Raw genomic sequence first — 25,110 nt, 5'->3', positions numbered from 1 at the left:
CAGCCCTTCTAGGTAGGCATCATTATTCCCATTTCATAGAAAGATAAACTAAGACTCTGAGAGGTTACCTATTTTTTTCCAGGTCACACAGTCAGCCAAAGGCACTGCCAGCATTCAGCCGAAGAGCCCTCTGCCTGTAATGCTAGTCTATGCTCTTTTCATACCTTGTAGCTTCTCACAGTCTGTGTAGTCAATGAACTATAGATTCAACATATGCCTTCCCTCCCCATGACCACTGCCACTGAAATCAGCCAGGAACAAAATGTCAAGCCTGATGGGATGTTGTGATGCATCCTCACGAGCTAGCCAAGCTCTACCACACTCGGATGTTACACACCCACTGATCTCCTCTGTGGTCTTAATTCAGGCCAGCTCTGAATTCATTTTCACTTCCCCTTTGCACTGAAATGAAAGCATTTCTTTACGATCACAGAGAGCTGTGAGATATTTAGGAAATCCTAGGGTTTTGGAATGGAAAGTACCAAGTGATCATTTTTTTATCCCCAGAAAATTCTCACGCAAGAGTAATGTCCAAGGAACAATCTGTAAAATAAAAACAGCCTGCCGCGTCTCTCCAGTTCTAAGGAGGATCACAAGGAAGGGCATAATTCTGAAAAATATTAGGCAAATTCTGTGCTTAGTTCTATATAGAGAATAAATATTTCTCTGTCTCTGTTATCAAGGATTTATAATGCAAAAGAGACTCAGCAAACAGAGAAAACATAGTTAGCAAGATGTTCTGTCAAATGCTTGGTAGTTTTCAGCTTTCCAAATTTGTTTTCTCCTCTGTATTTAATAGTCTTAGCTTCTATTTGAGGGAGGATTCAAAGAGCACTTGAGAAGCTAAGATAGGTAAAAGCCCGCCATTTTGTTGGTTTTCTACTTCATTTATGTACATAAAAGATACACTCGTGAAACATGAAAAATTATTTTCTGAAAGTAGGTCACTTGGTGGTTTGGAATTTAAAAAATAATTATTTTTGTGATAGAAATAGCCTCACATGTTACGTTTGAATTATTTCACAGAAGTCACAAATCATGCTTTCACAATGAAAATTAGCATCACTGCAACACTTACAACAAGGCAAAATTGAAATACAGTAAAAAAAGAGTAAGCCAGATTTGCTTATTCAGTGAGAATATTCATTCTATCCTTCAACAAATATCAATAGAGTTCCTTCTATATGCCAGATGCTGTTTTAAATGTTGGGAATATGGCAGTGAACAAAAGAAACAAAAATCGTGAATGCAGGCACATGGGGAAATCATGCAGGGGGTGAATGGGAGGACTGAGCCTCGTGGTAATGTTGAAGGGACTTCTGATCCCTCCTCCCAAGGATGCAGGCGCTAGTGGTACCAGTTCTTCATTTCACCTCTGCCTTCCCTTGTCCTTGATAAAGCTGACCCACAAGCACTATCTCTAGGTTTTTCAGCTGTAAATAGGATTATGTTTTGGTTCCTGGATAGAATGAAGGATGAGAAAGAGGGAGGTTCTCCTGAGAAATCAAGAATAAGAGCTGAAAAGGAAGGGAAAAGAGAAAAGGAAGTGGGAAGGAGGGAGCAAGGGAAGAAGAGGGGAAAGATAGAGAGAAGGGAATGTGAAGTAGCCTCGACCTTATGTGGAATTGTCAAATTATCTGAGTTTTAAGCTATGGGAAAAAAAAAAATTTAAGGAAAAAAAAAAAAAAAAGATAGATGAGGAAAGCCCTGAAGAAAGGTGTTAGAACTGACTGTGTGCTCACAATTAAGCTCCTCCCTGCCCTGAGGCTGAATGCAGAGCTTCCCCCAACCCAAAAAAAAAAACAAACTCCCCTTCTTTGCTTTGGTTCAGGAGCTCTCTCAAGTTTTTCCTGCTGGAACTCCTTTGCAAACCTCTCTTTTTGGACCTAGTCCTTGCTCTCTATCAACTCCTGTGAATGGAGCCTTTGGGCTTCTTCCCAGATTCCCCAGGCAGCCTTTGCCAGGGATTGGACTTTGATTATTTTCTCCCTTTGCCTGTAGCCACAGGCATAAACTGCTTGTTCCCAAGCCTGGACCTAGCTTCCAGGATATTGTACCAACCCAGGTTGGAGGTCCAATGACAGAGATTAGTTCATATAGTTTCCTAGGTGGCCACCAGATGGCATTGTCAGACCATCTTACACCTACTTACTGGGGGGTTGGGATGGTAGGTAGAGCAATACTGTAGGTGTTTGTTGGAAGGAGGATTACTCATGACAAGAAAAGAAATTATAATGTATTTGGGGGGGGTCATACAAAAAATTAGCAAGCCTGGAACTCACAACCTGGTAAACTCCAATTCTTGAGGAAGTCAGTTCCATTTTCCCTTCCATCCTTCACATTTTCATTACTTAAATAGGGATTTATATCTTCAGGCTTAATTAAATCTAGCCTCTCTCCTGCTCACATAAGTAATATCAAATCTACAAAGGTTAATCCTGAGAGATTAATTAATTGAGTATCAAAGGACACCTCAGAGTATTAAATAATCTCATAAGAACAACATACTTATTCATCCTAATATATTTAGTCTGACTTACATTACATTTCAGTGATGAGGACTCAGTCCTTCCTGGATATACAAATTATATTCCATAAACTCCCCTATTTTAGGCTCCATTCTCTAACGGCCTCAAGTAATGTCTTACAGTAAGGGAATTATATTTTCTTCTTTAGTCTCCTGGGTACCACCTGGGACTTCTGAAGGCTAAAATCAACCAAAAGATGATCAGAAAAAAATATGAGTGCTCATTAAAGTGTCTGGAAATAAAATAAATAAACAAAAGTCAACAACTTTCTAAAACAGGATTAACAATCAGAAAATATCATGGAAGAAAATAATTTCATTCACAGCAACAATCAAAAAATTAAAATATCTAGAAAAATCTTTTTAAATGACCAAGGCCTATACTAAGAAAACATAAAATGATACCGAGAGACCTAAGAGAATGCCTGAATCTGTGAGAAAAAAAAAATGTTAATAAGAAAATCTAGTATTATAAAAGTGCCAATTTTCCCTTAATTAATATAAAAATACATAACTCTAGCTGAAAATCTTAGCATTTCTTTTGTTAGTTCAATCAAATGATTTTTAAGTTCATCAAGTAAATAAGCAAAAATAGACAAAATCTGAAAAAGATGAAAAATGAAGGGATACTTATTTAAAAAAGTATAAAGCCACAGAAATAAAAATTCAATAATAATTATTCAGAAATAGACAGATCGATAGAACAAAATAGATCCCAGAAGTATATTCAAATATATAAGGGAATTTAATATCAGAAAGTAAGTCATTTTAAATCAGAGTAAAAGATTAGATATTCATGAAGTCTGACAACTGGCTAGCAATTGGGGTAAAAATAAATCTGAATTATCTTTCTCTTTATTCAAAAATAAATCCCAGATGGATCAAAGATTATCATGTAAAAAAATTAAACCCTAAGACTACTATGAGGAATTATGGGTATAGCTGCAATTCGGCCAAAGGTCATTGTTAACCATGATACAGAAGCTTGAAACTATCAAATGATTCATTGATAAATTTTTGACAAAAATTTTATTAAAAAATAAACAAATAAATGACATTTAGTTTAATTTAAAAATCACTACGTACAGAATTAAGTCAAATGCAAACTTGCAGTCCAAATAACAATATCTCAACATTCACAGATCTCTTACAAGTCAGTAAGAAAAAGACAACCATCTCAACAAAAATAGTGAAACAATTAAACAAAAAAGAAATAAGAATATCCAATAAGCACTCGGAAATATGTACAACTTCATTAATAATTAAAGATATACAAATTTTAAAATAAGGACAAGTGCTCTATCATTTTGTTAACGGGAGTTTCAACTGAGATAACAGTTTTGGAGGGCAGTTTGGTAATTAATATACATTAACATTTGCCTTTTGGCTCAGTCAGGTTTCTAGGAATTTGTCTTGGGAATATAATTGTACAGGTGCAAAATGATTAACATGCGAGGAAGGATGTTAACTAAACATATAATAGAGGAGAAAAGAGATGCAATCTAAATATCTATCAACAGATTAAAGTATAGTGTGTGTGTATATCATGTAACCATTAAAAATTATGATGTATATATCTATTTACTGATATGAAAACAACCCAACCAAAAGTAGATAGAAAACAATGACTAGCCCTAAAGGACAAGTAACAGAATATCATATATTCTATTAATCTGTTTATGTAAAACTAGGTGTATGAGTGTGTGTGCATGTGTATATACTGAGATGTCTCGAAAAATATCCACCAAAATATTAATAGCAATTTTATCTGAGTTGTAGAGATTTGATTAGTTTTAAATTTTTTCTCTTTTTTTATGCATAATTTTTTAACTGTATATAATTTTTAAAAAGCCATTTTAATTCTAAGAACAAAATGAAAGATTTAAGATGATTCTGTGATTCCTAAGTCACGTAAGTGATTTTGGCAACAGAGATGACCTGGTGCATAAAATCTTTAAGAAGCTGATAATTAAATCTTAGATAGTTTTATTCAATTAGCTTTTCAAAAGTGTTTTATTACATTCATAAGTTCACACAAAGAAAACAGAACTCATTGGCATTTAAAATCCCATAATTACTATATAAAGTAATATTGGTATTCAGGGAAGTGTTTGTCCAAATTACAAATTCATTCTCCCCAATCTTGTATAGTATAAATCTTACCTTTCGGGGCGGGGAGGAGCGGGGGGAAGCAACCTAGATTGATTCTAAATATTCCCTAATATGCATGGTTAACATTTGTCACACTAGCATTTTATGCTCACTGTTAATTAGAAAGCGGGTGCTTATAAAGCCTTCAGAATTTTACTTTAAAATGCATACAAATGTGTAAGTACAGTAAATCTCAGAGACAAAGGCACCAAAGTATTATATAATTGAAAAATGTATGCAGCTCACATTAGGGGTTCCATTATAGTGGGGGTTTAGAGAAAAAGAGGATTAGGGAGTTAAAATACACATGGAGAGGGATTGGAAAGCAAATTAACTCGCTGCCTGTCTTCTATCCTAACTGTATAGAAATTATAGATAATGGTTCTTTAATTAAAGGGCTTCTCCTGAGTTTTGTTGCTATAGAATAATACTTTACAGGATAAAGGAAACTGGGTAGAATTACTCTGAAATATAGTGTTTTGGGGAATGTTAGGCTTAAAAAAGGTTTGCACACTTAGAATCTCTCTTCCATGAGACCTCCTCCCTTACAGTAGGTGAAATTCACTGCAATCTCCAGCCTACATCAGTGGTTCCTGAAATTATCAGATTATCAGACTCACCAAGAATCTTTTGAAACATACAGACTCTGGGGCCACCATCCACAGATTCTCTTTCGAGGTCTGGAGACTCAGAGTTCTGTATTTAGGACTGATGATTCTGGTTCTTTACCCCATGCATTTTTAGGGAACTTTCCTTCATTCAATTATAAAGACTTTACACTTCAATACAAAATACAAAATTCAAATACAAAGACTTTACATACAATACACTTATTGTATGAAGGACTTTACTTTTACTTTTCATATTTCATCTTAATGATGTGCTTCCAGTTTGGCCTAACAAAATCGTCACGAATCATATTTCCAATATCTCAGTTATGAGTTCTATCTTTCAGAACTGTGCTAAATGCAAATGAGGTAAGCATGGTTTTTACGTCTTCATCAAGTTGTAGATTTGTTTAAATGCATAATACACAGTAGGGTTTCATAAATCTTTCTGACAGTAAGAAATAAGAATATTTTTACAACAAGAAATACATTTCCCACAGTCGCTCAGTGCAAATATATATATTTATGTATACAAATAAGGAATTGATACATACATATGGGTGTACATCTATGAAGGTATATAGATACAGATGCATATATTTATACATATGAAACTGAAACAAAGTTTCATATGTATAAATATATACCATACTTACCATTACAACTTGCAATTCACTCTCTTCTAGTGCATGCTACTCTACTTCAGATTTTTTAAATGCTGGTCTTAATGCACTAATTTGATTTCATGACCCAATAACGGAGCATGGTCCAAAGTTTGAAAATTACTGGCCTTCAATAAACACATGGAAAGGTATTAAACATCAGGAGTCATGAGGGAAACGCAAATTAAAAACACACTGAGATAATACCAATATACATCAGACTGGTTAAAATTTAAAATAATGATGATGGTGACAATAATAGTAAGAATAATAAATTATAATGCCAAGTGTTTTGTGAAGATACGGAGCAACTTTAATTGTCATGCACTGCTGGTGGGAGTGTAACCTGATGTAACTTTGGGAAACCATTTCTTAACACCTACTGAAGCTGAAAAAAAAAAAAAAAACATATATTTTTCTTTCTGTGACCCAGCAATTCTTCTACGTATACAATGAACATTCATCAGAATACATGTATAAGAATGTTCAAAGCAGTGCTAATGGTAATAACCCCAAATAAAACCAACCCATTCTACAAGAATAAAATAAGTACAATTCTGCAACAGTAGAATGGATACATAAATTGTGGTACGTTTACACAGCAAATTCTATAAAATAACAAGAATGAACCAACTACTGCATCAACATGGATGACTCTCACAAACATAACACTGAGCTAAAGAAGCCAAAACCAAAAGAGAACACAATGTCCCAAAACAGGCAAAACTAACCTATGGTGATAGAAGCCAGAAGAGTCGTTGCCTTGAGGGCAGAGGGCATGTTCTGGAAATGTTCTATTTCTTTATCTGGGTGTGTACATAGGTATGTTCACTTTGTAGAAATTAAGTGAGCTGTGCAGTTAGGACTTGTGTAATGTTCAGAATATATATAAATAAAGTTAATTTTTAAAATAAAATTTTAAAAAACACCATGGACTTAACATATGCCATTGAACTGGATGTTGACCTGTTCTCTAAAACTATTTTTTTTAAATTTTTATTGGAGTATAGTTGATTTACAATGTTGTGTTGGTTTCAGTTGCACAGTAAAGTGAATCAGTTATACATATACATATATCCACTCTTTTTTAGATTATTTTTCCATATAGGTCATTACAGAGTATTGAGTAGAGTTCCCTGTGCTATACAGTAGGTCCTTATAAGTTATCTATTTCATCACCTGGATACCAAAACCAGACAAAGATACCACAAAAAAAGAAAATTACAGGTCAATATCACTGATGAACATTGAAGCAAAAATCCTCAACAAAGTGCTAGCAAACGGAACCCAACAACACATTAAAAGGATGATACACCATGATCAAGTGGGATAAAACTATTTTCAAAATGGGGTTCCACTATACTTTTAAACCATTTTCATCAGTGCATCCAAGCTGTAATTATAGATAAAACCAGTTAACAATCTAAAATCCCTATTCTGACCTCAGTGTCGAGGAAGAGAAGTGGGCAGAGGAGCGGGGACAAAAATAACAAAATTCAACAAAATTTGGAAAGCATAACAAAAGCTTCCTCTTTGAAAAAGTAAATTATGAAACAAGAAATGAGCTTTTCCCTTTAGGGAGAGAATCAGAATTAATTAAAATAAAGCAAATCGCTTAAAAGTACTGTTAAAATATTCATATATTGTTGCTACCTAATTAATGACCACAATTTAGTGACTTGACACCAATCCTGTAGGTGTCCTCACAGTTCTGTAGGTCAAAAGTCTGGACACAGCACAACTGAGTTCTCTACTCAGGGTCTCACCAGGCTGAAATCAAGGTGTTGGCCAGGGCTGAGGTGTCACGTGAGGCTCAGAGTACTCTTCCAAGCACATGTGTTTGTTGGCAGAATTCATTTTCCTGTAGCTACAGAACTCACAGAGGTTACCGCCTTCAAGCATCGGCTGCAGTTCTCAACCTCTCTGATCTTTAGACCCTCTTTGAAAAGCGCTCACCTGATTAGATCAGGCCCATTGACATTCAAGGCGAAGGAAGTATACAGAGCATGCACACTCGGGAAGGGGAATCTCAGGGCCATCTTAGAACTCTGCCTACCACAGACACTTGGTCATAACAGAAGCTAAGGAGACAGAAAGTATCCCACCAAGGGAGCTCAGCAAAGACCTATTTGTTACCTACTCAAGCTGAGACAAGCCTTCCAGTGAGACTAATGTTGTCTGTATCATAAGGCAATGGTTTTTCTGCTGAATTTTTCTGTCATTTAATGCAAAAACATAAGGGTCCTCTTACTGTCCACTTGGTTTTTTAGTCACCTATTACGTAAAACTCTTTATGTCTATTAAAAACTATCAAAGCAGTGTTTTTAGGTAATTACAGAAAGTCATGAAAATGAACAATATAGGAGATCACTAGTGACCCCTACATTATGCCTGGTGTTAATCACTGCAGTTGTATCTGAACTTACAACAGACTCTGAATTTTCCCACCACAGAATTTTTCCACTCAGAGAAACAGAGAAATGGCAAGGCAAAGAGTGAGCCCCAAATTTACCAACAACAATAAAACAAAGGAATGGCATAAAAGCTTAGCTAAAAAGTTCAAAGATTACAGGAAGTGAAAAAATATATATATATATTTTTTCTGTTGTATGATTGTACTAAGGGGCTTCTAATCCCACCTCACCCCCAGAAGCAGTACTGAAGAAAGAAGGTAAGTGAATAAAATCCTTAAAATTCGGACTACTACCCTCTTATTTGGAGAGAAGCAAACTGAGGTGGTAAGAAGCCAGCCTGAAAAAAAGTAATGAAAAACCATCGTGAACAGAAGCCCCAACATACCATTTCAGCAAAGGTAGGAAGGGCCACCAGAATTTGCTCTCTTTTAGGACACTGGGCTGAACCGGGATACACCAAGGTCCACAAGGGGTAACCCTCAGCTTAGTGGAAAGTACTCAAGTACAGGACATTGAATGAGAACTCAGAAAAAAGAACAGTCCTCCATTAAAGGCTACACTCAGCTGCAGTGAAGTCTACTCCCTTCCCTTCCTCCAGCCCTGCACCTTCAGGCTACGGAGAAGTAGATACAATAAAACAGTAGTCTAAAGAATAAAATTAACTGATATCAAATAGGGCTGAATATCAAGAAGAATTCAACCACACTATGTCAGAACAAACATTAAGCTTTAAATAACCCATGAATGAGCAAGATGGGAAAAAAATGATATAGTAACTATACCAACATGCTATAAAAATAACCCCGGTGAAAGAAGCAACTGAATATGCATAAGACTGTTGAAGAACAAAGTTCAAAAAGAAAACACAACCCTCAGAAGAGAAGCAGTTTTCCTACAAACACTTTTCACTGTGAAGGACCTTAACAAGTGTATGTTATCACTACAGCAGAGGCTCAAAGATGAGATGTTAAAACAACAGAACATGACACAAAAAGGGACTGTAGGGACTTCCCTGGTGGCGCAGTGGTTAAAAATCTGCCTGCTAATGCAGGAGTCACAGGTTCGAGCCCTGGTCCTGGTCCGGGAAGATCCCACAGGCCGCGGAGCAACTAAGCCTGCGAGCCACAACTACTGAAGCCCACGCGCCTAGAACCCGTGCTCCGCAGCAAGAGAAGCCACCACAGTGAGAGGCCCGCGCACCACAACGAAGAGTAGCCTCCGCTCTCTGCAACTACAGAAAACCTGCTTGCGGTGACAAAGACCCAATGCAGCCAAACATAAATAAATAAAATAAATTTTAAAAAAAAGGGACTGTAGAGTTAAGGAAATAAATTGAGGCCAAAACACCACCAGTGCAGATTTAACAGATAAATTAGAAGCAGCTTGGAATAGAACAGACACACCTGAAAAGCAAATCAATGGCATGAAGTAAAGGCTTGAGGTAATAACACAGAGGGAAAAATGCATTCAAGCAATTAAAAAGAAGATAACAGTCATACAAAGAGAATGCAACCTAAACATCACGGGTGTTCCCAAAGAAAAGAAAGAACCCAACAAACATAAACAACAAAATTGAAAACAGAGGTGCAGAGGTAAACAGAGGTACAATACATAAAAAGTATAATATAGGATATTTTCCTTAATGAAAGAGCTAAACGTTATGATCCAAGGGACACATAACATAGTGGGGGAAAAAATGACAGAATTATTATCAACGAGATCTATCCAGGTAAAGTCACTGAACTTCAAAGCGCGGAAAAATGTACGCAGACATCTGAAATGAAAAAAGAAATCGAGGAATATGCAAGGGGGAAAAAAATCCAGCTGGTTCTCAACAGCATCAGTCCGTAACAGGACAAACTTAAAAAAAGTCTAGAAAGATGTGAGTGTACAATAACATTATACCTGCTATTTAAGGTTATGAAATCAACAAGGAGACTTTCTCAAACATGAAAGAATTTGGGGGGATATAGTGCCCTTTATGGGTTTATCCCTTTTTTGGGGGGAAACCCAAAATTCATCCAACCAAAAGATGAATCAAATTGAAGAATTTAGAACCATGATTCTAAACCAAGGTTATCACTGAACCTGTTTAAATGTAGAAACTAACACCTGTGGGAATGATATTAGAAAAACAGAATGTAAATTTCACAAAGTAAAAATAATATAAACCACAAGAATCAGCAGCTGAGGGAAACAGCGTAGGATACAGTGTTAGAATTCTAACCATGTCAACTTTCACAGTGGGGAACAATTGGTACTGTCTAAAATTTTAATATATACTTTATGTAAATCCAATTTCTCACTGGTTTTCATATTTTCCCCATGACCTTCATACAATCTTTTAGGAACTACTAGCTCTAAAATTAATAGCTCTTACTTGTAGTTCTTCCTTCTTTTTCATTTTTCTTCTTTTAAATTCAAGTAAACTCAGTTTTAATATTTCATGAAAATAACATGTATAGTGTGATCTCATTCTTATAAGATTTTATCTGTCAACTTTCTATCTACCTGCCTGTTGAGTCAGCCGACCAGACAGCCAGCCATCCTTCTAAGTGGACATAAGCACAAAGAGACATCTAAAATGATGCTCACCAAATGTTATCACGGGTTTTTTTCTCTGCACAGGGAGAGTTTAGATGATTTGTTGTTTTATTTGTATTTTTTACAATTGCTTGAAATTTTTATAATGAGCACATTTAATTTTCACAAAAATTAAATTATTTCTCTAAAATATAGCAAGGCCTTTTTAAAAATAATGATTTCAACCAGTCATTTAACTCACCTGCCAGTTGGTTCCTTACAAATCTCTCCATGAACTTGGCAAGTTTGGAATTAACTGTTAATTTAACCGTATTCAATTCCTCAGAAATTTTTGCAAATTATCTGTGCTCTCTGAATTCTAACTTCTTGGACTGCAAAGTAAATTGGGAGTGAAAGCCAGTTCTAAGCATCCTAACAATATAATCTCCTAATGAGATGCAGTGGACTAAAGATGGCTATGTATTCTTTGTCCCCTCTCTCTTTGAGAGGTAAACTCTTCCCCTCTCCTTTATTCTAAACTCACCTTGTGACTTATCTTTACCAACAGAGAGTGGGGCAAGTGATACTGTGTAACTTCTGAGGCTGAGCCTTAGGAGATCTGCAGCTTCCACCTTCACTGCTTGGAAAACTCCCTCTTAGGAGTCCACCATGCTGCGAGGAAGCCCAAGCTAACCCTGTTAAGAAAGACAGTGCCACGTGGGGGAGCACTGGGGAGTCAGACATATAAATGAAGCCTTCTTGGACCTTTCAGTCCAGCCTAGATACCAGCTGAGTGCAGCCAAGTGAGTAATCCCACATGATGCCTTTTGGAGTCAACAAACCACCCACATGAACTCTGCCCAAGTTCCTGACCCAGGAAATTAGGAACAATAATAAATAAAGTTACAGGGTGGTCTATGAGGCAACAGTAGATAATTGAGACAGCGTAACAATGCCTTATTCTCCTAACTAGCACGTGACCTTAGAAACTGGATTCGCTGGCAAGTACTTCACCGCATCACTAGGAATGAGTCTGTCCAACCCTACTGTTTTAACTTGACACCTGCATCCTCTAAAAAGTGAGCCACAAACACTAGTGTTTGAAGCAACTCTAAAATCCATTCCATGCCTACACTGGGACTTTGACTCCATCTTGACTGATTAATTTATTCATTCAAAGACTATATCTTAAGTATCTGCAGTACACCAGGTACTGCTTTATGGACTGGGGAGATACAGTAGTGAATGAAACAGACAAAAATCTATGAAGCTGACAAACTGGTGTGGGGCGGAGAGACAACTTATAAATAAATAAGTAAAAGCATATAATAGGGTCAGATAATTATGAGTGCAATGGAGGCAAATAAGGCAGGGGAGGGGACTAGGGAGTTCAGGGTGGGGTTGGGGGCAAGCTGCAACACAGATTTGCATTGTGATCACAACCTCGAAGCCCTTTCACCTCTACCTGCCAGGCTAGGTGTCTGGACCTCAGCTTTTCCTTGAAATTTGAGATTGGCATGCCCCTTTGGGTTGAAGATCCCCATTATCTCAAGCAGGAGTTTCCTACACAAGTTTTATTCAACAGAATCTAAACCTTCCCCATGCAAGGACGTATTTAAAGAACACTGACTGTGGGCCTGTGCTTTCTTCCCTCCTCTAAGGCCCAGCTTCTAAATTATTTCTCTTCCTCTCTCTCTAACTTTCCAAGTCTACAGGTTTATTCTGTTCCACCTACAGGTAGAAATGTATGGGTGGGTGCATGTGTTTCTACTGTATGTCTATATTATATTCCATTCAATCCTCCATAGTTCTCATTCCTTTTCACCCCAATTTTATGGAACACCTTGTCTATCTCAGCTGCTTTTATTTCCTACCCACCCACTTCCTTCTGATTCTCCCAATAATCTGGTTTCCACCCCCATCACTCAAAAGCAGTTTACTCTAAAAGGTTACCTCCCTTTTAGTCAATTCTAATTGTTATTTTCTCATTTCTGATAACTCTCGACTTCTCTCCTCCCTGAAGTATGATTGCAGACTGCCCAGTCTTTCTCAAAATGCTCTCCACCCTCAACTTCTGTGGCACTGCCTTCCCCCCTTCCTTATCTTAGGCTGCATGGAGAGGTACCATCTCTGTAGTGGCTAGATGATATTTAACCTCAAGAGAAAATGAAAACAATCTAAACCTTGCACTGGGCAGATCTGGTTTGAATTCTAGCTCTGTCCTTTTAACTGGCTAAAGTATTCTGAAAAAGCTCCTCAACCTTCCTGAGCTTTCTCTGCCTCACACATAAAGCAACAGCAAAAGAATATCTATCTTGTGATTCGCTATGACGATTACATGAGAACATGTATGTAATTAAAGCTTTTGCCCCACTCTCTACCTAGCAGCCACTCAAAATATATAGCTGACTTCCTTTCCTCCGAACCCCCTTTTAAAGAAAGGAATGGGCAAATAAAACTGTAACCTGAGTCGATCCAGTAAGAGAGTAAGAGGGCTGTAATACAAAGCATCTGAGAAAGGAAGTAAGACTAGAGGGGAGTTATCTCTACATACAACAGAGTATAGCAGCACACAGTAGGTGTTTGTAGAATTCACTGGTGAGATTGCTGGCTGGATCTGAATTGGTGAAGTGGCAGTACGAATGGTGAAAAGAAGACAGAAGCAAGAGATAATGTTGAAACAGAGTAAACAGAAATTGAAAATGGTTTAGTAAGGATGAGGGATAGGGATAAAGATAAAGGAGGAATTGAAGAAGCTCACCTGTTTTTAAGCCAGGATGACAGGGAAGATGGTGGGCCAGTATCTGAAGGAAGCAGTTCTCAATCCACTGTAATCCACCTTTCACCCAAGAGACCTCTGAGACAGATCTCGCTGGGATGACTGATGCTCTCTCTAGATCCCGAGGACATTTCTCCATCCTCATCATACCCGATAGCTCTGCAGCTCTCAGTATGCACTCACTGCCTCCTTCTTGAAACTCTTTCCTTGGTCCAATATTGCCACACTCTCTCAGTTTTCCCACCCCTCTGCCCACTCTTGCCCAGTCTTCTTTGCTGCCTCGTCCTCTACTAGCGGGCCTTGATGTTTTGGAATTCCTCAAGGCTGGGTCCCAACCCCACTTTTCTTCTATTTCTAATTTCCTAGTTGTCCTCCACAATTACCAGTGCTTCAAAAACCTCTATTGGCTGATAATCCCAAAATTCGAATCCCTAGCCCGGACCTCCCCTTGGAGACCCGGACTGACAAATCCAACTGCCTCCGTCACGTCTCTACTTTGCTATCTCTAAAACATTTTATTCACTCCTTTGTTCAACAGACTTTTATTAAACACCTTGTATGGGTCTGGCCCCATCTCGACATGTGCAAATGTATCACCATCTCCACCAACTGAGCCTTCTTCTATTTCCCTGATTCGTGAATCCATCTAAGGGTGTGGTCCAGAAACCTGGGAGTCATCCTTGACTCCGCCTCCTCTTTCATCATTCCCCTCCCAGTTATCGACACAGCCCTGCCTATTTTACCCCCTCAGTGCCTCTAAAACCTACCCGCTTCTGTCTGTCTCCACTGCTAACACTCTAGAATCATTCTCTCTCCATGGATCACAACAGCCTCTAAATCGGCCCTCCATATCTCTTCTTCTCCTTCCTAATCCATTCTCTTCATGCATCCAGGGTGATATTTTCTTTTTAAATTTTTTAGTGTTAACTTATTTCATTGGATAAGTAACATCTTCACATACTTCAAAATTTTACATAATTAGGTGTATATTGAGAAGTCTTACTTCAAATCCTATTTCCATCCTCCTCACCCCCGCCTCGTGTATGTATCACTTTTATTAGAATCCTGTGCACTCCTCCAGCTTTTCTTTGTACAAAGGCAAGCAAATAGAAATACGTGTTCACGTCCACTTTCTTACACGTGAGACAGCATACTGGACACACTATTTTGCATTTTTCACCTAACAATATATCCTGGAGATACTATTACACTAGTGCATTGAGAGCTCCCTCATGCTTTTTCAGAGCTGCATAGCATTCCATTGCAGGGCTTTGCCATCATTTATTTATCCAGTAATCCATAAATAACAGGATAAATAAATTCAAGTGGTATCAACAACATTTTTACCTACGCCATCCACTAATCAAGGACATCCACACTTCAGATGCGAACACCCAGACATATAAAGGATGAAACAATTCCAACATCTTGGTGATATGAACCCTAAAACATAGGGGCCACCTGTCCTTCAGTTGGCCTTTGAAGAAAAGGCAGGATGTGGCTGGCAAAGGCTGGCGTTCAGCCACTCAGGGTCCCACTGACACACAGCACAGAACTGATGTTTCTTCCCATTAGCCGAGAACACTCCCATTATCTGGAGCCCAGGGCCTAGTTCACAAAAATCCTGCAATGGCTGAAGGTGTGTGTCCTTGAGCCATCCTTGCAGAAAAGACAAGAAGGCAAGTTTCCTCAATGTACCCCAAGTTGCTGCACCATTTGAATATGAACATCATTTTACTCCTACGTTAAGAATATCATGCATAGCAGTCTAAATTCATCGATATTCAAGTTATTAAAAAGCATAGAAAAATATGGCATATATAGCTTTGGGAAAGACACATGTCTCTCTATTTAATACTTTGAAAACACCACTTCCCCTTAAATGAATTGTATAGAAAGTTACACATGAAATTTACTCTATACTCTCTTTTCTATTCATTATTGTTGATAATTAATTTGCTCATTTCCATTAATTGTCCCCCAAAGCAATCAACCAGCAAGTATATTTAATCTTCAAAAGCATATTATATATGCATATGAATAGATAATTCCAACCTATTTTCTTTCTGAACTGAATTGCTTATCTGACCTAGGCCCATCACAAATGTTCACATATTTCCACTGAAATAGAGTAGAATGTAAATCAGCATGTACTTACCAAAATGCATTTTCTCGCTTAAAGTTTTAAACATACTCAGTTTTATACCTCACGACTAACTATAACCAAACACATACTTTAAATAATTATGAGAACAATGAACAAAAGATGTTTTACAATTAGAAAATCAATGATATAATATATTCCAACCTACAAAAGGAATTTTAAAAATTAAGTTCTAAAAACCAAAGCAAAAATACAACAGTAACATCAGAACCAGTTGGCAAAACACCAAATGCCAAGAGTCAGTGCTTTGAACAAAATAAGTAAAACTGGGGGCTTCCCTGGTGGTGCAGTGGTTGAGAATCTGCCTGCTAATGCAGGGGACACGGGTTCGAGCCCTGGTCTGGGAAGATCCCACATGCCGCAGAGCAACTGGGCCCGTGAGCCACAACTACTGAGTCTGTGCATCTGGAGCCTGTGCTCCGCAACAAGAGAGGCCGCGATAGTGAGAGGCCCGCGCACCGCGATGAAGAGTGGCCCCCGCTTGCCGCAACCAGAGAAAGCCCTTGCAGAGAAACGAAGGCCCGACACAGCCAAAAATAAATAAATAAATATTTTTAAAAAATGAGTAAAATCGAAAATCCCTTTTGTGGACTGTGAGATGAGAAAGAAATTAAAAGAGGAAAGAAATGAAAAGAGAAAGAAAATATCAGGTAGAAAGACCAATAATTTTCAAAGTAAATTAAAACATACAACAAAGAATTAAGAAAAACCTCTTGGTAAGAACCATAAATCAGTATATCTTTAAAAATAGTATTTAGGAAGGCATCTCAATTGAAAACTGATGACAAAATTACCATCAAATAATTCAATAACCTCCTAAGTTCAGAGGATATTAAGACAAATTCCTAAAAACGAAACCTCCACATCATAGCAGCACAATTTTATTCTTATCTACGTAATACTTTAAAACAGCAAATAGGCATCAGGTATTTGGTGACTTATTCTTGTCTTTCATTTTAGTCCTTTATTCTCACATTTTTAAAACTATTTCCCCATAAAATGGCATTATTTATCAGTTTGAAATAATATTCAGTATTAGTAGTCTATATGAGCCATCGCAGAGTCTAATAGCTTAGCTGTCTTCCTCTCCTAGGATACATGAAGTACATCAGTAAGAGAGAGACGTTCCCCTCCTCTTCCTTCCTCCTTTGGCACACGAATCACTAAAAAACCACTACAACTTTAATTTAAAGGTTACCTGGCATATGAAAGGGACATTTATCCCCCAAGGAGAGAGGGGAACTACTTAAAAGGAATAAAATTTTTATTAATATTTTTCAATCAAATGTTGCAATCTCTTTATCCTTTTTCCTTTTGTAATTTTCATGTTGGCCTATGCAAGTGTTTTGTCCATGTAATACTCACCCTTTCTAGGAAAGTCATCAAATGGGACGAGTTTATTGAAAAAGAAACAGAATTAAAAATTCAATGACCAAAAAAAAAAAAAAAAAAACACTACAACTTTTAGTGCAGAGGCTATTTCTATTCTTCTCTTCTTTCCCTTAGTCCCGTTTCACGACATGTGTCTTTACACTAAAGCAAAAACCTTCCAGAATTAAAAATCATAGCTGATAAACTTACTTTCTACATGTATGGGGGAAAAAAATTGTGTTCTTTTTATATATTTGTCTACCCATAAACCCACCCTCCATTGTGTAAGTTTAATGAAATATGGCTTATTTTTTCCTTTTATCCCCAGAATGATTATGCTAAAAGAACAAGAAGAGCAAAAATAATTCTGCCTCATGTTTTCATAGCATTTGAATAATACCGGCAGATATCTACTGAGCATACAGCATGCCAGGCTCTGTGATAAATGCTTATACACAGCATTGGATTCAGTCCTTATAACCCTAAATGGTAGGTATTATCCCCATTTTACAAATGGGGAATTTGAGGCTCAGAGAGGTTAACTTACTCTCCCAATGTCACATTGTTAATAAAGCTCAAATCTGGGTTTCAAACATGGGTTTTTCTCCAGAGCCTCCCCTTAACCAATACACACTTTTCTACTGAATCAGTTACAAAGCACATCCATATACCTAGTCTAGTATAATCCCTGTTTCCCATTTATATTGGAGAATCATTGAATATCTAGCCGGAAAGAGCTTAGAAGCCCTGACTCTAACTCAATATGGAAATTTCCACTTACAGCATGACTAGCTTTTAGTTAAATTCATACACTGACAGAGAAGTCACAGCTGTTTGAAGCAAACAGCTACACTGTTGGATGGTCACAAATGTTTAAAAAGTTCGACGCTAAGTCCAGGACAACTGTACCTTTTAATGGATTCCCTTCCATGGGTGTTATTCTTTTAGAGCAACTGAGACTAATTCTTAATCTTTTCCATATGACAACTATTCAAATGACTGCAGCCATTTGTGATCTTTTCACATCTTCTGTTCAGTTAGGTCCTTTCCATTGGCAATGACAGAACTCCACGCCCAGACAAGATTAAGCAAGAAGGCAAGTGTAAGGGCTCACAAATAAAACAAGCTGAGGTTACACTTCAGGCACATCTCAATCCAGGGGCTCCAAATGATGTCACCAGAATCTGGGTTCTCTCCAATTCTCACCTCTATTCCCATCAACGTGGCTTAATTCTCAAGCTCAGTGAATGGCAATATGGTGTCCAGCAGCTCCAGAGTTATATTTTGCAAGGTTCAATCTGATTCAAAAGTGTATGTTTTCCCCCAGCACAGCCAGAAAATGTCTTATTGTGTTTTGTTGGCTCTGATCAGTTCACACATCCATCCCTGAACAAATCATGCAGGCCAGGAAAAATACCCAACACCCCAGACTGGGGCAACCACTTCACCAAAACACCTGGAATAAGAACAGGGGTAGGGATAGTTTCCCAGACAAAAATAATAGTTGTTTTCTACTGAAAACAAATCGTCCTTCTTTTCAGTAGAATTTGTCAGTGATCTTATAACATGACTACAGACTTGAACTCAGGACTCCAAATGTGCCTGAACCAGCATAGGTTACGTGAAAAGCAGAATCATTTTTTCACATTTGTGTGTTAGATTTATAATTCAAGCTTATATAATTATATTGGTAAGTCAAGGTGTTTCCTCTTTGTTGGAGTTGTTCTTCTCTCAAGTACTGAGCGCTCATTTTGTGCTAATTGTGTCCCTAGCCTATTCCTTAGGGAGATTCTACAACCATATCTCTTATTATGACTTCTGCACTTTTGTCTGACAGGTTTATAATTTGGAGGCTGCTTCACTTGAATTTTGTTATAACAGAGGATCAGTTAGATACATTTGGCTTGGAAAAAAATTTTTTTTCAGAAAAACCAGCTCAAGATGGCCTAAACACTGAGAATGATTTATTATGTCCCCAAACATGAAGTCACAAAGTTGGCTGGCTCTGAGATACTTAATTTGCCAGCCCAAGAACATCATGCGGGACTGGGTTTCCTTCCATCTTTTCACTCTGACATCCTCAGTGTTGGGACCGGCAGCTCCACGGACAGGATAGGGAAACTGCCATTCCAAGCATCACACACAAACCAAAGCCAGTAGGACTCTGACATACCGTTTCTTCACGAGCATCTCTTTTTAAGCAATAAAACCCTCCCAGATGGCCTTCTCCACAGACTTCTGCTCAAAGCTTGCCAGCTGTGAATGACATCACATATTTATCCCTAAACCAATCACAGATAGAAACACAAGACAACCATGAGTGGTTGAGTGAAACATGACCACGTGTAGAAGAGGGGGTGCCTGAACAAAATGAGGTTCTTTTAACAAGGAAGAAGAGGGGACATACTTGGGGAGGTAGCAGAAAAAAGTTAAAATCAATCATACTCTCATCACCCCAGAAATAGATCTGATTAACACTGTGGTGTATTGCCTTCCAAACTTTTTTCCCGTCTTTTTTTGGTTGCTTCTCTTAAAATGTCTTCATTCATTCATTTGCTTGACAAATATTTATTGAGAACCTAACTGCTTCCCACTACTGTTCTAGGCAATGGAGATATGGTGGTGATAAAGGCAAGGAAACCATCGGATACGGCTTTTCCAGGCAGCGTTAGGTGCCAGGTAGATGAATTAAAATGGGATTGAGAGCGAGGACAGTGCAGTGGGCGCGGAGAGGTGGTGAGGTGAGGGCAGGCCGATCTGAGCAGAGTCCTGAGACGGGTGACAGTTGAGTCACAGGAGGATCCCGAGAAAGTGACTCCTATATGCAGAGGCCCTGAGAGCAGCACACGGCCATGTCCAAAAGCCAGCTGAAGGGCCAGAGTGGCCAGCATCATCGGGTGAGCAAGAAAGGGAGATGTAAGTGACACATCTGGTCAGGAGCCGGACCTTGTGGGGCCTGGCGGGCCCTTATGAGGCCTTCGGTTTTATTCTCAATGAGACGAGAAGCCCTTGGAGGGCTGAGCAGGGGAGACGGGGCCTGACTTACATTTTGCGACGTTCACTCGGGCTGCTCTATGCAGGAGAGACTCTGTGGACACAAAATTCTAGTAAGCAGACCTCTTTCAAGAATTTCTGACAGCTTTTTAATGTCATTTTTTCCTCATTTATAAGAACAATGCTGTCTAGTCACTAGCTTTCTCCTATGTCTCTGAGAGTCTGTTTCAATTCCTTACTGTAGAAAGGTACTGGCCAAGAGAAATGTATAATGAGAGCCACAGATTTAAAGTTTCTAGTAAAAAAAAAAGAAGTAAAAAGAAATAGGTGAGCTTGAATTTAATATTTTATTTAACCCATATTTCCTAAATATAATTTCCACATATAACCAATATAAAAATTTTTAATGAGATATTGTACAGTCTTTTCCTTGTATAAAAGTCTTTGAAATCTAATGTATATTTTATACATACAGCACATCACAATTCTCACTAACCACATGTAGTTACTGCTTACCATACTGGACCTGGAAGTTTGGGACAATAGTTTCCACTTGTTCTGTATTCCTTCTAATGTGTCCCTTATGCTATATCATACCTTTAATATTTGAGGACTTAACTTCATAAATATTTTAATTTTAAAAGGTCTGGCTAACTTTAATATCCAGTATCACTCAGATCTGTTGGGTGGAACTTGTCTCATTCTGTTATCTCTTTAGATTAACTTTTTATTTTCAAATACTTTTAATTAAAAAACACACTCATATAGTTGTAGGCTGGCTAGCTCTAGTTCAGGATATTTACTTGAAAAAAGTAGAATACTGGCAATCTTTATATCCTGTAATTAACTGGATAAATTTTATTAACCTTAGAAAAGATGTGAAGCCGAATCATTTTTTCTTTCTTTTAAGTTCATGACCTAAATTTGATTTAGTCAAGTAAGTAATTTCATAAACTTCACACCTCACACTTCTCAGAGGTTGAAAGAATGTAACATCGTTTTCTAATTTTAAAAGCAGCATTTAAGCAGAGTAAAATAAAATTATCAGGTATAAAAATGCTGATTAACCAGAATACTTAGGGAATAAGATGGTTTTGCTAATTGAGGTTTTGTTAATTCTAAGGTTAATGTTTGTTCCTTATTGTGAAAAATCTTTCTAAAATATATTAGGCAGACTTCCACTTAAATAAGTATAGTCTACTTACTATAACATAATTTTGTTTGATGATTCCAGAAGTTGTGCAGCTTCGGTGTTATTATTCTGAATAACAGCCATTCTTGTACAGAGATACAAAGAAAATCCAATTATTTAAGGTCTTAGTTTAGCTGAGGTCTGGCCAGAATTCCCTACTGCATGGCAACTGAGAATAACTATTATTTTATAGAGTAAGTGAGAGTGTACCAGTTAGGAATGCTTTTGGCTGAACATAATAACCTCTCCAAAGTGGGGTTTGTTTTCCCATGGAGGTCAGGGGTCCCAAACAGGTATGGTGACTCTGCAATGCCATCAGGGACCTATCCTTCTAAATTCCCATTCTTAACAGACTTATTTTGTGACCTTAAGATAGCTCCTACAAAGAGAGGCATAACTTCCACATTCCAGGCAAAAACACAGAAGAAAGGCCAAAAGGCAAAAGATTAAGCCAACCAAGTCTGTCCAGTTGTAAGCCCTTCTCCAGGAGCTGCCCCCAAGAACTTCCATCTCAGTCTCCTTGGCCAGGACTGTGTAAAATGACCGCTCTGGTGCCAAGAGAGGCTGGGAGGCTAGTAGTTCAAGTGGAAGCATTGCCATCCAAAGCAACCAGCGTCTTGTTAATAAAGAAAAATGGTAGAATGTATTGGAAAAGACAACCGGCAGTTGCACACAAGGAATTCCCACTGTGGGAAACAGGGAGTTGGCTCCTGAATTCCCTACGTTTTGTGGCAGCTGAACAGGAAGTGAGAAGTAAATAGGATCAGTAATGAGAGGGCACAATTTGTATCCACAAGTAACAATGCCACCTGACATCCACACATGCCTCTTCATCAATTCCTCCTCACTTGATGTTGGAAATTCCTCCGTGGACAGACACTCCCAAGTGTACAATTCCTACTTGTTCTTTCCTCCTCTGATTCCCCTGAAGTTGATTCTAACTAGCTGAACCATGGATCCCAAAGGATGTGGACAATGGCATGACTCTACGCCAGCCGTGTCAGCCAGCAGGCTAGACCACTGGACGCGCTGAGGCTCCTGACTAACCTAAAAACAGAGACTAATATTAAAATGAAAGACAAGTCTCACGGCTCCGGCTGCTCAAACATGACCCCTTTAAACGAGCTGGGGTCCCCCACAGAAACATACGCTAGATATTCGTTTTCTACCTCTATAATTAATCCAGGCCACTTCCCACTTGCCCGCACCCACTGCCTCTCACACAGGGCTTTCCTGTTTCTTCCACCGTCCAAATATGGCTCAACTCTGAAGCTGATTTTTCAGCTTTGACTGCAATATCCCTCCAGACTTCAGAGCACTCTTCCTCCAGCCCCAGGCAACCTGACCTTCGCCTTGTTCCTGGGTGACCCCCACCTGGCGTTGTCCCACCTGTCAGAGAGGAGATCAGGCACCCCTAAATTTCTACTTGGAAGTGGGAGAGCTGCCACCCCGATCCTGGCTGGGAACACTGGTGAAGTGCCAGTGGGAGGGAGGATTTTACACGGGCCACTTGATGGCGCTGTTGTCTTGCACAGCCCCCAAGCATGGTCCCTGGGGAAATGTGTGTGCCCCCCTGAAGATTCATAAAAAGAACTCCAGGGACTTCCCTGGCGGTGCAGTGGTTAAGAATCCACCTGCCAACGCAGGGGACACAGGTTCGAGCCCTGATCCGGGAAGATCCTGTGGAGCAACTAAGCCTGTGCGCCACAACTACTGAGCCTGCGCTCTAGAGCCCACGAGCCGCAACTACTAAAGCCTGCACGCTCTAGGGCCTGCGTGCCGCAACTACTGATTCCGCGTACTTCAACTACTGAAGATTGCGTGCCTAGAGCCTGTCCCCCGCAACAAGAGAAGCCACCGCAATAAGAAGCCCGCGCACCGCAACGAAGAGCAGCCCCCGCTCGCCGCAACTAGAGAAAGCCCGCGCGCAGCAACGGCAACCCCACGCAGCCAAAACAGTAAATAATAATAATAATAATAATAAACAGAATTCCAGCAAGCTCTCTTCCTTTTTCTTCCCCTTTGCAGCAGAGAATGCTGGAACAGAAGAGGGTTACAAATGACAGGGGTAGAGGGACTAACATCATCAGAAATGACAAAACGAAACTCCCTGCGTTTCTGAGTCGGCTAAGAAATAAAATCTGATGTGACTCTGGAAAGCGGTCAGTGTTACATCCCAGCTAGGAAATAGCAAGAGACAGCCAAGGCCCTCTGTGATCTGACCCCTGCCTTCCGCTCCAACCTCACCGCAGGCTACTCCTGCCCTCTACCTGCTTTTTCTTTCTCACATACTGTGTTGGTTGAAAGAAGCTGGGTGACGTTCTGAGCAAAAGCAACTCTAAGATCACAACAGTTGTTTATTTTTCACTCCTGTCACGTCTTCTATGAGTCCAGGCAACACGGTAGGCCAGCTCTCCTCCTTAGTGGTGGCTAAGCGGTGCCTCTCTGGGTCAAGGCATTGCTTCCACCACCCCGTGGCAGGGGAAGTGTGCTCTGGAGCCCCACACCCACCGATGAGTGCTCCCACCCAGAAGGAAAGCTTGTCACTTCCACCCACATTCCATTGGCTATGGCATATTATGCAGCCTTAACTAACCACAGTGGGACAGGAAGTCAATCCGCCACGTGTCCAAAAGGAGGACGATGGAAACACTGGTGAGCAAGGCTAATCCCTGCCACACGGTCCGTGTTCTCTTCCACCTCCACACGCTAGGCCCTCAGAGTGGACCTTGGTTAACTTCCGTTCCCATCACTTATTCCTCACCCTCCAGCCCTGTAGCCAGGCTAAGTGAGAACGGTGCTGATTATCATTATACTTGTCACAGCATGTTATTATTTGTCTTACTCACAAAATTGCATGCTTCCAAAGGTATTTTACTTGTCTTTTAAAAATTCAAGTATGGAATTCAGTACATGGTACAGAAGGGGCACATAGTAGGGGATTCATCAATGTGCGATAAAGGGTTAAGTGAATAAACACAGAGCAGCTCAGGGGGTACGAAGGAATAGTGAGAGGCGCAATGCCGCAGGGAAATGGAACAGACTCACGTTCAGTGTGAAGGTCAATCGTCACTAAGACTGACAAAATCAAGCTCCCTACATTTGTAAATCTAAGAAGTAAAATCCAATGGAATTATGGGAAGTTATCTGAGTTTTTGTTAGATTTTTAGGTGGTGCTGTAGTTGTTTGTCCCAGCAAGAGACAGACATAGCCCAGTGCCTAGAACATTGTAGGATTCTGTATGTCTTAAGTTTCTCCCTCTCTCCTAAGAGTACCACTGGTACTCTTGAAGAAGAAAACAAGGACAATCAAAACTCCCTTACAAGGAATAAATATTTACATCTATGACATATAAGACTTGAAATTTTAAATTTTGAAACCTTTTTCAGTTTTTATATTAGAAAGTAATATGAGACCCACAGCAGAAATTTTGAATAATATGAAAAGGTATGAATTCAAAAGTGGAAGTCTCCTTGCCCATTTCTACCCTAGATTCCCAATACTACTCTCAGAAGAAATCGCTATAACAGCGTATTCTTCTAGAAAGTCTCTGCACATACTGCATTCAGACGTGTTGATATGTAATCTTTTCACATAAATGAGATCATACCCTACAAATTCTACAACCTGCTTTTTTCTCTTCACTGTATATATCCGACATGTCTCTATTATGTCTCCTTTATTTTAAAGCTGAATAGTGAGAATAAGGAATTTAAGCCAAACCA

At 39.0% G+C, this 25,110-nt stretch overlaps 1 protein-coding gene and 1 pseudogene across 13 annotated transcripts in view; both read right to left on the bottom strand.

Annotated features, from left to right (window-relative positions):
• Positions 1-25,110, bottom strand: part of HTR7 (5-hydroxytryptamine receptor 7) — a 680,316-nt gene that overhangs the window by 596,627 nt on the left and 58,579 nt on the right. Inside the window, exon 1 of one of the 12 annotated variants that reach the window (XM_082423803.1) lies at positions 165-22,964. The exons of the other annotated variants lie outside the window; for them this stretch is intronic. The gene's annotated coding sequence lies outside the window, so the exon portion shown is untranslated. Of the gene's footprint in view, positions 1-164; positions 22,965-25,110 lie in introns of those variants that run through there. 12 annotated transcript variants of the gene reach the window in all.
• The window catches only part of LOC309642336 (heterogeneous nuclear ribonucleoprotein A1 pseudogene), a 178,652-nt pseudogene that overhangs the window by 115,264 nt on the left and 38,278 nt on the right, over positions 1-25,110 (bottom strand). The gene's annotated exons all lie outside the window — the stretch shown is intronic.

The sequence above is a fragment of the Balaenoptera physalus genome (assembly GCF_965194825.1).
Source record: "Balaenoptera physalus genome assembly, chromosome: 14".
In the NCBI taxonomy this organism is placed as follows: Eukaryota; Metazoa; Chordata; class Mammalia; order Artiodactyla; family Balaenopteridae; genus Balaenoptera; species Balaenoptera physalus.
This window is presented reverse-complemented; position numbering and strand designations above follow the sequence as displayed.